This window comes from Artemia franciscana, chromosome 18 (assembly GCF_032884065.1).
Source record: "Artemia franciscana chromosome 18, ASM3288406v1, whole genome shotgun sequence".
Lineage (NCBI taxonomy): Eukaryota > Metazoa > Arthropoda > Branchiopoda > Anostraca > Artemiidae > Artemia > Artemia franciscana.
Genome location: NC_088880.1, coordinates 24789716 through 24803046, shown reverse-complemented (window position 1 = coordinate 24803046; position 13331 = coordinate 24789716).

Below are 13331 nucleotides of genomic sequence, written 5' to 3'. Positions count from 1 at the left end.
TTAAATCCTTGCAAATAATCCACTCCCTCGTTCCCAAGATAATTTCTGCCAAAATTCAAAAAGAGATGTCAATTTGTGACGTAAGCACGATATCCACTCTTGAATTTGTCAATTTTAGCGAAAACCACTTTTGCGTCCTATAAGTTGTTTATTTATTAAAATAATTTGATACATATTACGTGATCAAATTTAAATTAACTAATAATAAAAATGGCCACCGGGCCTGACAAAGAACATAAGAATTATCAAAGCTTTTTTATGAAGTTGCGAGAAATGGAGTATTTATTGATATTTTTATATCCCTTTGCATACGGATGCAAGCATCAGGTTCTTTCTTCCAATTTTTAGGATAGCAATTTGTATTCTGTCTTCAGCCTGTTTCTATTGCATTCGGCTAAATTTTCAGCTACTTATTTTACAAAATGATGCAATCACTTCTTCATTTTCATCATAAAGCCAAATTACCCGGAGCAGCAATGGCCATGGATTACTTTCATAAGTATCCTCTTTAATCATTTTTTTTTGTAAGTGTATCATTCATAATTGAGTGTTCTGAAGGATTTTGAATAGTTGAAGTTTTATAATTATGGTTTTCCAGACGCTACTTTAAACCTTCGTGCGTTGTTGCACTGTTTTTTTTTCTTACTTTTTCGTTGATCAGTTCAAAATGCTGAACATGTAAAACATGCTCAGAACAAAACACCACGAATAAAATAATATAGCCTACTTGATAGGTCTATAGCCTACCTAGATTAGAATAAGGACTAAAGCAAATTATAGCTGAAACTTCAGTTTTTAATTTCCTGTTCTCTGCTTTTACTTTGATATTGTAATTCCTTTATTTGGAGCAAAATGGTAAAATCCTATTGAAGCTACTGTTGCTATCTTGGAAAGGGGCTATTTTAGGAAAATAAAACTTTCAGTAGTGAATTCAAGGTGAATAAAATAGGTAAAATTCTAGTTAATTGACTTCTTGCTAACTCAGAAAGGGTTTAGGTGAGGAAAATGATACTTTCAGTAGTGAATTCAAGGTGAATAAAATAGGTAAAATTCTAGTTAATTGACTTCTTGCTATCTCAGAAAGGGTTTAGGTTAGGAAAATGAAACTTTCAGGGATGGTCTACAGGCTAAAGTATGTCCTGGGAAGGTTTTTTAAAGTATCCACCTCCACTGCTGCTCCCTCTAGAGGGCCCTGAAATTTGCCTATGACAGGTCTATACCTGTTGAAATTTTGACAAAACAACATTTTACCTTAATTTTCAGTTACTAATTGCTTTTTCTCTGTCTTTAGTTCTGTAAATGCAATTCCTTTTATTCAAGTAGAATTTTGAGCCATATCTAGCCTAAGTTTTTTTGTTAAAAATTTTGGAAATGTGTTTGCATATCTTTAAAACTTATAAAATGGAATTGAGCAAAGTTATGGAGCTGAAAACAATTTTGTTGTACTTCAAATAAGCAGAAGATTTATTTTCCGAGGTCTCACTTTTATAACACACATAGGCCTATTTTAAAAGGTCATCAAATGTCAGGGCCCTCTAGAGGGAGAAGGAGTGGAGGTAGTTGATTCCAAATACCTTCCTGGAATGCACTTTAGCCTGTAGATTCATCCCTGAAAGTTTCATTTTCCTAACCTTAACCCTTTCTGAGATAGCAGGAAGTCAATTAACTAGAATTTTACCAATACTACTCTGAAAAGGTATTGCTAAGCTTCCATGTTCACCCTCATCTGATTTCTAAGCCTTTAAAATTTGCCTACTTGACAGGTAGGCAACATGGAACTTGCAATGGTAGACATTTTGAAACTTTAAAAAAATAACATTTTGCCTTAATTTTTAGTTATCAATTTCTTTTTCTCTGATTTTTGTTCTGTAAATGCAATTCCTGTTGTTAGAGTAGAATTTTAAGCCATATCAGCAGGTTACTTCTAAATTTAGGAAATGTATTTGTGGCTCTTTAAAACCTCTTAAATTGAGATTGAGTAAAGTTGTGAAGCTGAATACAGTTTTGTTGTATTTCATTTAAGCTGAAGATCTATTTTGCCAGGGTTTACTTTTATATAACAAAATTTTAAAGGTCAGGGCCCTCTAGAGAGAGAAGAAGAAGTGGTGGGTACATCAAAACACCTTCCCTGGAATTTACTTTAGTCTTTAGACCAATCCCTGAAAGTTGCATTTTCATACACTAACCGCTTTCCAAGATAGAAAAAAGCTAAACTAGAATTTTAGTGAGTAAAATTTTAAGCCACATCAATGGTTTTTTTTTCTAAATTTAGAAAATGTCTTAATCTTTGAAACTTCATATATTTCAATTGAATAAAGTTGTGAATTTGGAAAACAGGGTATAAGATCCAGACCTATAGACAATAACCTCTGGAAAGGGACCTTGACCCTGTTGGGGACCTACAAGAGTAGGGACTTGGTGGTAAACTCTGTCCCCACTTTATGAGTGGCATCCCTCAAAAAAATTGTAGCTTAGTAAACAACAAAGTATTTGCACATGATCAAAGTCTCTGATTGATGGATAATTCTTCTGCTTTTTTTGGGTACTTTTAGGCTGAAAACCTCTTTTCTATTGGCTTAACTTTTGGCTGCTTGTTTGATAAGCTAAGTAGCCTATGTTATTGATTCCTTATGTTAACAAGGAAAATGCTGATATAATCTGATTACTAATAGAACAGGTAATGGACTGCAAAAACAATGGTTTCAGTTAAGTTTGGAGACCAAACGGTGTGTCACTCCAATTTCCCTTCTTTATCTCATTATACCAATTCTGTCGGTCTGTCTGTCAGTCCTGGTTTTGCTACTTTAGGCACTTCCAGGTAAGCTAGGACAACGAAATTTGGCAAGCGTATCAGGGACCGGACCAGATTAAATTAGAAATAGTCGTTTTCCTGATTTGACCATCTGGAGGGGGGAGTGGGGGGCCGGTTAATTCGCAAAAAATAGAAAAAATGAAGTATTTTTAACTTATGAGTGGGTGATTGGATCTTAATGAAATTTTATGTTTGGAATGATATTTGTCTCAGAGCTCTTATTTTAAATCCCGACCGGATCTGATGACATTGGGGGGAGTTGGAGGGGGAAAACCTAAAGTCCTGGTTTTGCTATTTTAGGCACTTCCAGGTAAGCTAGGATGATGAAAGTTAGCAAGTGTATCAGAGACCGGACCAGATTAAATTAGAAATAGTCGTTTTCCCGATTTGACCATCTGGGGGGGGGGAGTAGGAGCCGGTTAATTTGAAAAAAAAGAAAAAAATGAAGTATTTTAACTTATGAGCGGGTGATTGGATCTTAATGAAATTTGATGTTTGGAATGATATTGTGTCTCAGAGCTCTTATTTTAAATCCCGACCGGATCTGATGACATTGGGGGGAATGGAGGGGGGGAAACCTAAAATCTTGGAAAACACAAAGTGGAGGGATCGGGATGAAACTTGATGGGAAAAATAACCGCAAGTCTTAGATACATGATTGACATAATCAGAACTGATTCGCTCTCTTTGGGGTAGTTGGGGGGGGAGTAATTCTTAAAAATTAGAAAGAATGAGGTATTTTCAACTTACGAACAGGTGATTGAATCTCAATGAAATTTGATGTTTAGAAGGATATCGTGTCTGAAAGCTCTTGTTTTAAATCCTAACCGGATCTGGTGACATTGGGGGAAGTTTGGGGCGGGGAAACCTAAAATGATGGAAAACGCTTAGATTGGAGGGATTGGGATGAATCTTGGTTGGAAAAATTAAGCAGAAGTCTTGCAAACGTGATTTACATAATTGGAACGGATCCGCTCAATTGCGGGGGGGGGGGTAATTCTGAAAAATAAGAAAAAATGACGTATTTTTAACTTACAAGGGAGTGATCGGATCTTCATGAAACTTCATATTTAGAAGGACCTCGTAACTCAGATATCTTATTTTAAATCTCAACCGGATTAAGCGTAATTGGGGGGGGGGGCTGGAAATCTTAGAAAATACTTAAAGCAGTGAGATCAGGATGAAACTGGATGGGAAGAATAGAAACCTGTCTAAGATACGTGACTGACATAACTGGACTGGATCTGCTCTCTTTGGTGGAATTGGGGTGGGGGGGGGGTAATTTTGAAAATTGAGGTATTTGTAAGTTACGAAAGGGTGACCAGATCTTAATGAAATTTGATATTTAGAAGGATCTTGTGCTTTAAAGTTATAATTTCAAATTCCGACCAGATCCTGTGACATTCGGGGGAGGTGGAGGGGGAAACCGGAATTCTTGGAAAACATGAAAATTGGGGTATTTATATCTTACGAAAAGATGATCGGATCGTAATGAAATTTGATTTTTAGAAGGAATTCATGTCTCAGAGCTCTTATTTCAAATCCCGACCAGATCTTTTGACATTGGGGGGACTTGGAGGGGGAAATATTGGAAAAACACTTAGAGTGGAGGAATCGGGATTGAGCTTGGTGGATAGAATAAACAAATGTCCTTGATACGTGATTGACAGAATCGTACTGGATTTGCTCTCTTTGGGGGAGTTGGGGGGAGGGGTTCAGTGATTTGGCGAGTTCGGTGCTTCTAGACGTGCTAGGGCGATGAAAATTGGCAGGCGTGTCAGGGAGCTGCACAATTTTACTTGATAAAGTCGTTTTCCCAGATTCGACCATCTGGGGGGCAAAAGGGAGAGGAAAGATTAGAAAAAACTAGGTATTTATAACTTACGAGTGGGTGATCGGATCTTAATGAATTTTGATATTTAGAAGGACTTTGTGACTCAGAGCTCTTATTTTAAATGTTGACCGGCATTAAGCCTCTTATTTTCCTTTTTAAATCAATCTATTGATTCATAGAATTTTGTTAGAGCTCATACCGTATGATCTCTTGGCTCTTAGCTCTTCTCGCCTCGTCACAAGTGTCATATGAGCTCTTAGCTCTTGTTGTTGATGGGAGTTTGAAACCTTCACAGTAAAGGTTGTTGTCATGTTGAATCAATGGTGTTATTTTTGTTGGATTTCTTTTTTTCTTTTGAGGCCCCCCTTTTGAAAGTCAGACTCAATTCTTTTGATGGGTAACAATCAAAATTTTGACATAATTATTTTGTTCAACATAGTTGAAAGATCTGGAAATTATGTGTTTGAGGAAGACACCTCTCCCCCTCAACAGTCCTAAGGGCAAGGGTTGTAACTTATGCCCAGGAGCATATAAGGTTTATATAGAAAGGGTGATTGTATAAATTTCAGAGAGGGCTCATTGAATTGGTAATCAGAAGTTCTAGTGCCTTTTTAAGATTGAGAGTGATTGGAGGGTGCATACCCCGCCCCACATGCACACACTTTATATTTTCACTAAATGTAACTTAGAAATTTTTAGATGACCAGTTGTTGCTTCAGAAACTTCAAAAAGGCTTTCAAAAACTGTCATCCTATTGACAGTTTGATCTATTATTTTATTTTGTTATTGTTCCGTTTTCTTAAGTGCCTTGTTCGTTTGTCTTTGGATTTCATCAGTCATTATGTTTCTTTCTTTGGCCAAAAATGTACTATCCAAAAACTTGTGGATTCTCAATAAACCGAAACGCAGTCAATAAATTATAATTTGTACATACCCCACATGTAACTCCTAAATATGTTATCTAGTCTTTTCCTTAGTCGAATTAGTGTCTGAACAAATCCTGGTATTATATGAGATTTTCACACGATTATGAGATTGATAATGATGGATGATATGACTTGACGCCCTTTATCTCTGAAGTCACTTCAGCCTCTAGGCTTTTTTGTTTATGTTTTTTTAGATATGAATTACTGGAGCTTTTTCTAAGCTTGCAAGATGGGCTAATAACTTCACCAAAGTAGCCTTTGATAACGAACCCTTACGCTCATAATCCATATGTCACTGTTGCGGTAGTAAAACCAACCTAATAAAGAACAATCTTTGGGCCATAGAAACCGAAAATTTTTAACAAAAATTTGTTCTTTAAAAATGCTCAACTAAAAGAAATCCAGGAGTGGTAACTTTAATTCACTTTTAACTCGACTGTAATGTGTAGTTTCGAAATTTTGAAAAAAACAAAAAAACCTGAAATCTCTGGAAAATGGCCTCAGATCTAGAAATTGCCATGTTCAAAAACTTTTCATTGGATGTTTATAGCCTTTCTTCTCCAAATTCAGAAAATTGTCCGCACAATTGTGTATCATTTTTTTTTCTCTGTGTCCTTAGGGAATCATAGGATTAGTTTCCAGAACGTGTAGAGCTATGAGGCTGGGTAAACTCTATTTACTAAGGTATTCCTAAGGGGATTCTATGGTATAAATATGAGTTCGATTAATTGGTTAGAATGGTTCCAGATGCAGTGGATAGACATTTCCATCAAATTGTCTAATGTCCATCATGTTATAAATTTATTGCTATGCTTACGCAATGCCTTATTTCACAATGGTATATTGCTCTGGACCTAGATTACGAAATGTGGGGTTTCGAGTTCAAGTCTTACGCTCTTGCTTTTTTCTGCGAATAGTGTCAAAGTAGGATTTATACTCTCCTCATCATCAATCAAGACCACGACTGTGAAACAAGAATATGGTTTCAAATTCATGCCAATCAGAAAACAAGTAGAAAGCAATTTTACTGACGATATGTTTTAAAACAACCTAGGGTAAATTAAAGTCCAACTCCAAGGCAAATGGCAAGAGCTGCTGATGATTAAAGCCCTTCGTATTACCAGCCGGAACGTCTTCCCGCTTCCTATACAGTGGAATAGTTGAAAAAAGAAGGAAAAAAATGCTTTGGTTGGTTTAGTTTATTACAATAGTACTATTTAATATTTATCAGACGGAAACTTATAAGTTCATAATTTAAGGATCTTGCAACAGCTTTATCATGAAGTAGGCTTTCCATTGATTTCTTGGTGCAAGATAGGTCTATCTTGGTTCAAGATAGGTCTTGAATTGTTCGCGAGAGGTCGTGGGTCCAACTTTTATATTCTAATGTTCTTATTTTGTGCATGGTGCCAAAGATGAAAATTGGTAGGAAATTCATTTTTTTATTTCTCTTTAGCCTGTAAATTACAAAAAAAATTATGATTTCTTTCAAGAAAACTGGGGCCAAAACCAAATTCTAATTACCTCGATTCAGAACTGGTAGCTGTTCTTAAAGTAAACTTAAAAATGATTCGTAATTATTATAATCTCGTATTCTCTGCTTTTGTTCTAACCTTCTCTCTGCACAAAAGAGGCTATTTGCTAACATGCACATTTAATCTGTTGGAAATTAAAACAGGCACATATTTAACAAGAAAAGAACTACGTTTTTGAGTGAAAGTTAAGAGCGAAGTTGAAAGTCGAAACGAACAAAAATGATCACGATTCAATTTCTGCGATATACTACTCTTTAGAATTAACTATACGCATTTTACTGAAACATGAAACAGAAAAGTGCAAAGATAAATCTCTTTATCAACTAAGGTTTCTGAATCACACTGTTATTCTTAGTTTTCTTTTTCAGTAAATGGCCAATAATTAATTTTGAATAGTAGCATGTCGCATGGGTTGAATGGAGATCATTTTTGTTCGTTTTAAGCTTCTACTTGTAACTTTTTGGCTTGTTACTTTTATTCAAAAAGGGCAGTTTTTTCGTGGTAGTCAAACAGTTCGTGGTAAAGAACTGTAGTAAGAAGCGACCCAGCTCAATAGTAAACAAAACTCTAAAAAATGGAGTTTTGATACTAAAAGATACATCAAAAGAATCGGCTTTTTATCCTGATTTTAAATATACAAGTTTCATTAAATTTAGTCTTCGTCATCAAAAGTTATTAGCCTGAGAAAATTTGTCTTATTTTTGAAAATAGGGGGACCCCCCCCTAAAACCTATTTTGGAAAATAGGGGGAAAGTCATAGAATCTTAACGAAAATCACACCATCGCATTCAACGCATCAGAATGCATAATTCAACGCAACGCATTCACGCATAATTCTGACAAATTAGAAAAATGAGGTATTTTTGTATTAAATCCCAACCGGACCTGGTGAAGGGGAAGTTGGGGGTGGGGCGGAACCTAAAATCTTGGAAAATGCTTAGAGTGGTGGGATCGGGATGAAACTTGGTGGGAAAAATAAGCAAGTCCTAGATAGGAGATCGACATAACTGGAACGGATCTGCTCTCTTTTTTGGGGGGGGGTTTCTGTTTTCCCCCTCCAACTCCCCCCAATGTCAACAGATCTGGTAAGGATTTGAAACAAGAGCTCTGAGACCTGAGTTCCTTCTAAATATCAAATTTCATTAAGATCCGGTCACCCGTTCTTAAGTTACAAATGCCTCATTTTTTCTAATTTTTTCGAATTGGTCCAAATATAAAATAGCCTAGGCTATTTTAACAATGGATTTTTAACCAAGAACTTTTATTGTGTGTTATTGTTTATTATTTTCTTTGCTGAAGACAGCCCTTAGTTATAGGGCCGAAACATTCAAATAGATTTTGTTCGTTCACTGTCTTGGGAAAAAGTCTTCATTATTCTCTCTTCTGTATTTATGGCACTTGGTATTAACCAAGTGACATATAGCAATCGCCAATTCTGTCGGTCTGTCTATCGGTCCCGGTTTTGCTACTTTAGGCACTTCCAGGTAAGCTAGGACAATGAAATTTGGCAAGCGTATCAGGGACCGGACCAGATTAAATTAGAAATAGTCGTTTTCCCGATTTGACCATCTGGGGGGGGGAGCGAGGGCTCGGTTAATTCGCAAAAAATAGAAAAAATGAAGTATTTTTAACTTATGAGCGGGTGATTGGATCTTAATGAAATTTGATGTTTGGAATGATATTGTGTCTCAGAACTCTTATTTTAAATCCCGACCGGATCTGATGACATTGGGGGGAGTTGGAGGAGGAAAACCTAAAGTCCCGGTTTTGCTACTTTAGGCACTTCCAGGTAAGCTAGGACGATGAAATTTGGCAAGCGCATCAGGGACCGGACCAGATTAAATTAGAAATAGTCGTTTTCCCGATTTGACCATCTGGGGGGGAGTGGGGGCCGGTTAATTCGGAAAAAATAGAAAAAATGAAGTATTTTTAACTTATGAGCGTGTGATTGGATCTTAATGAAATTTGATGTTTGGAATGATATTGTGTCTCAGAGCTCTTATTTTAAATCCCGACCGAGTCTGATGACATTGGGGGGAGTTGGAGGGAGGAAACCTAAAATCTTGGAAAACACTTAAAGTGGAGGGATCGGGATGAAACTTGATGGGAAAAATAAGCGCAAGTCCCAGATACATGATTGACATAATCGGAACTGATTCGCTCTCTTTGGGGTAGTGGGGGGGGGGAGTAATTCTTAAAAATTAGAAAAATGAGGTATTTTCAACTTACGAACGGGTGATCGGATCCCAATGAAATTTGATGTTTAGAAGGATATCGTGTCTTAGAGCTCTTATTTTAAATCCCGACCGGATCTGGTGATGGGGGCTGGGAGTTGGGAGGGGGAAACCTAAAACTTGGAAAACACTTAGAAATACTGTTTTTAAGGTAAAAAGCAAGTTGAAAACGTTTAGTTATCACTAATAAATTAATTATCGCTGCATTCCAAATATTGCTTCAGCTAATGATTTTCAAGTCTTAAAACTATTAGAGTAAGACAGATTTAGAGCAATTAGAGTAAGCTATTTTAGCATATCAATAGCACTACAAACTTAAAAGATAAGAATCGCTAGGACGAAATAGGAAAATATACTTTTATATCCTAGAAGGTATACCAAAGATAGGTAAAACGTTAAAGAATACGGTATTAGACTTTACAGTCATCACCGGTGGTGCTGATCTCCGTTTCTTGGTCCTTCTGCCAGGAAGTGCAATGGGGGGGGGGGGGCTGGGGGCCAACCATCCTGTGCTTTTGCACACCCTTCCTGTTTACCTTCCCCAGATTTCTCCTGGTACCCATTTAGAACTGGTTGGACTCTGCCTGAGCTTACAGTGTCACGCCACTGACCCCCGTCCCAAACTAAATAATTGGGTACACTTGGATTCGAACCCTTGCCCTCTCAGACAAAGGATCCTGAATCTGGCACACCAACCCACTCGGCCAGGTTGGCTCCAAATCCCAAAGATAGAGAGGGTAAAAAAACTTTTTTTTTATTTCCAAATGCATGAAAAGGTACAATAAAGAAATCTGCCCCCTCCCCCCAAAAAAAATCATTGACATTTTTAAGGGCTAAAAGAAAAGTGTTGGGCAGTCGTGGCATGTTCTGTAACCATTCAAGGACGATTTTCCATGGCATGATCACTCCGAAGTTTCATTTTTAGTTTAAAAATGAATTTCAATTTGATTTGATAAAATGAATCGTAATCGTTTTCTTTTATGTTCTCTATTTGATATTTTACTTATATTTTTAATGTTGTTTTAAGTTTTCTCTGTGAAATTCTGTTAGTTGGACATTCGAATTCTGGTCTAATTAACATGACGAATATTAACGTAAGCCAAGATGCCAACACTTACACTTAATAAAAACCTGTGATACGGAGACCACTAGTTAAACAAAGAAAGTATTTATTGGTAAATAGGGAGTAATTTGAGAATTGATTTTATATTTAAATGACAAAATTTTGTTCCAACAAACTGGTATTTAGTCTTACTGATATGATATCTAAGAAAACGCACGTTCTATTTTGAGATTGATTTATTACAATAAAATTCTGAAAGAACTTCTAAATTGTAGTTGCATGCTGAAGGGGAGGAGGGCGAAGTCAAAGAGTGGAAGCACAGTATTTTTTTTTTTTTTTTTTGTGCAAAGTATATTTTGTAGGACAAACAAGAAGAGAGAGAAAAGAAGAGAGGTGGTGGAAGCAGCTTATTAAATGTGGTTAAATGCAGACGCAAACGCATGTTCTATTTTTAGATTGATTTATAACAGTAAATTTCTGAAAAACTTCTAAATTGAAGTTGCATGCTGTAGTTAGTCACCATTTTTTTTTCAATATAGGTTTGCAAACACCAAAAACAAGAAGAACAAAAGGGAATTTCTCAAGACATTCTAATTTGTCTCCCACTGTCTTGAGAAAGTCCCTTTTGTTCTTCTTGTTTTTGGTGTTTGTGATGGGAAGGCAGTGTGGTCTTCGTCTCTATTTATTTTTTTTTCTTTAATGTGGTCACCGGTTCCTGAGACAAGTGAGAGTTTCTAGAGTCATGTCAAGTTGTTCTAGTGCTGCTCGTCTTTGTGAAATTACATATTCAATAAAAAAATATTATTAAAATAATCAAAATAGTTAATCTTGGTGTATAGACTTCCAACAACAAAAATTGTTGTATTTTCTATTAACATATTTTAAATCCACAGGTCTGGTGCGTCAAGGTCAAACAATTGTTCCAAAATTTTAAACTATTTGTCAGATAAGATGTTTGTATTATTACAATTAGACTCAAAAAAGTTAATAATAATCACTAAGTGTTAATAAAGTTTTCATTTCTAGCTTTGATTCATGAAATTTTTCACTCGTGTTACAGGGACTACTAACTGAGTTAATTCTAAAGGAATTTGATTTTTGTTTTAAGTATTATCAGGCACGTGCGTAAATTTTTTTGTGTTTATTCAGTATAAGTATTGGGAATTTTAAATTATTTGTCAGATGAGATGTTCGTATTATTACAATAAGAATCAAAGTAATTAACAATAATCACTAAATGTTATTATGTTTTCATCCCCAGCTTTGGTTCGTGAAATTCCTCACTCGTATTTGAATGTTTACCACTAATTGGGTCAAGTTCATTCTAAAAGACTTTAATTTTTGTTTTAAGTATTATCATATTTTTTTTTTGGGGGGGGGAGGTCAATGATAAAACAAACTATTTGATTATGTGAATAAGAAATCTAGGGCATAGGTTTTTTTTTGGGGGGGGGGGTGCCCCCCCCCCGTCTCTCTCGCACACATCACTGAGTCTAATAATAGGAGAAAGTATCTCTAGTCAAATAGATGGATTCTAGTTCCTTAATTGAGCTAAATGTGAATGTATGAATGACATATATACAATAATAACGGGGCAACAGAATATGCAAACGGTTGAAGAGAGATGAAATTGAAAGGAGAATCAAAAAGCTGAAAAATAAAACAAGTGGACAAACAATAAGGGAGAACTGATGGAACAAAAGAAAAAAAAAATCTATAAGTAGCTTCGTTACAACTTTTAGTACTTTCTAGTGAGAATGTATAGTGTTGAAAATGACCCCCCTCTTGCGAACATCCCTGAGTCTATTAACAGGACATATCTTCTTTCTAGTGAATTCTAGTTCCTTAGTGGGAATAAATATGAATGTATGAATTGTAGATATTTAATAATAATACAAAGGGACAAATAATTAGAAGAGATGGAACAATAGAAAGAAAAATTGCTATAAGTAGTGTTGTCACAAATTTGTTTTTTTCAAGTTAGGATATATAGTGGCCAATGCATATATTTATTTTTTGGGTCCAGCATATCTTGTCAGACCAGTGGGACGTTATTCTGGAGTGCAAAGTATGCAGAAACCAGTTCCGAGGTATGGCAAATTTCACATGTCATCAACCTTATTGTAAAATATATTATCCCGAACCATCTCAGAGACTTTCTGATGAGGCCACTTCCTCAACAAGCGTACCAACTGCTAGTGTAAAAAACAAAAAAATAAGGATTGTTGAAAAACCTTTAGAAAAGCGAGATGTTCCAGTCGAAGGTCAAACCAGTCGAAGGTCATTAGTTTTCAAACCAGCCATCAATTATACAGAAAGTATTCAGGAAGTATTTAAAAATATTCAGAAAGATCTTGCCAATGGGAATTCAATGCGGCTGGTTAATAGTGTCAAATTAGTTTTTCAAAGCTTTAATGGTGCCAATATAAATGAAGATGTGGAAATTTCTGGAAGAAAACCTGAGTGCACGAAATGTGAGTTCTTTTTCTTGCTTTGTCGCCTTTTTTTATTTTTCTATAATTATTTTTTAGTACTGTGTAATCATGCTTTTTGTAGTTTTTATGTAATGATTTTGTATAGTATTTTTTATAATTATCATGTAATTATTCTTTTTTAATTCCTTATATGATATTAATAGTTCTTTATAATAGTTTTCATAATTCTTGTTTAACAATTGACTTCTTTATAATTCTTTGCAACTCTTAACATTAGTTTTCTATAAATCTTTTTTAATAATTCTATATTTCTAGGACAAAACAAGTACACCAAATGTGACTTCTTTTTGCTGCTTTGGCTCTGTTTTTTATATTTCTAATCACTATCTTTATTAGTGAGCAATAATTGTGCATTTATTTATTTTTTCTCGAAAAAACCTCAGTATTTCTCCGGGAAAATTGTTATCCTGGAAATTTCTGGCCTAAAAAAAA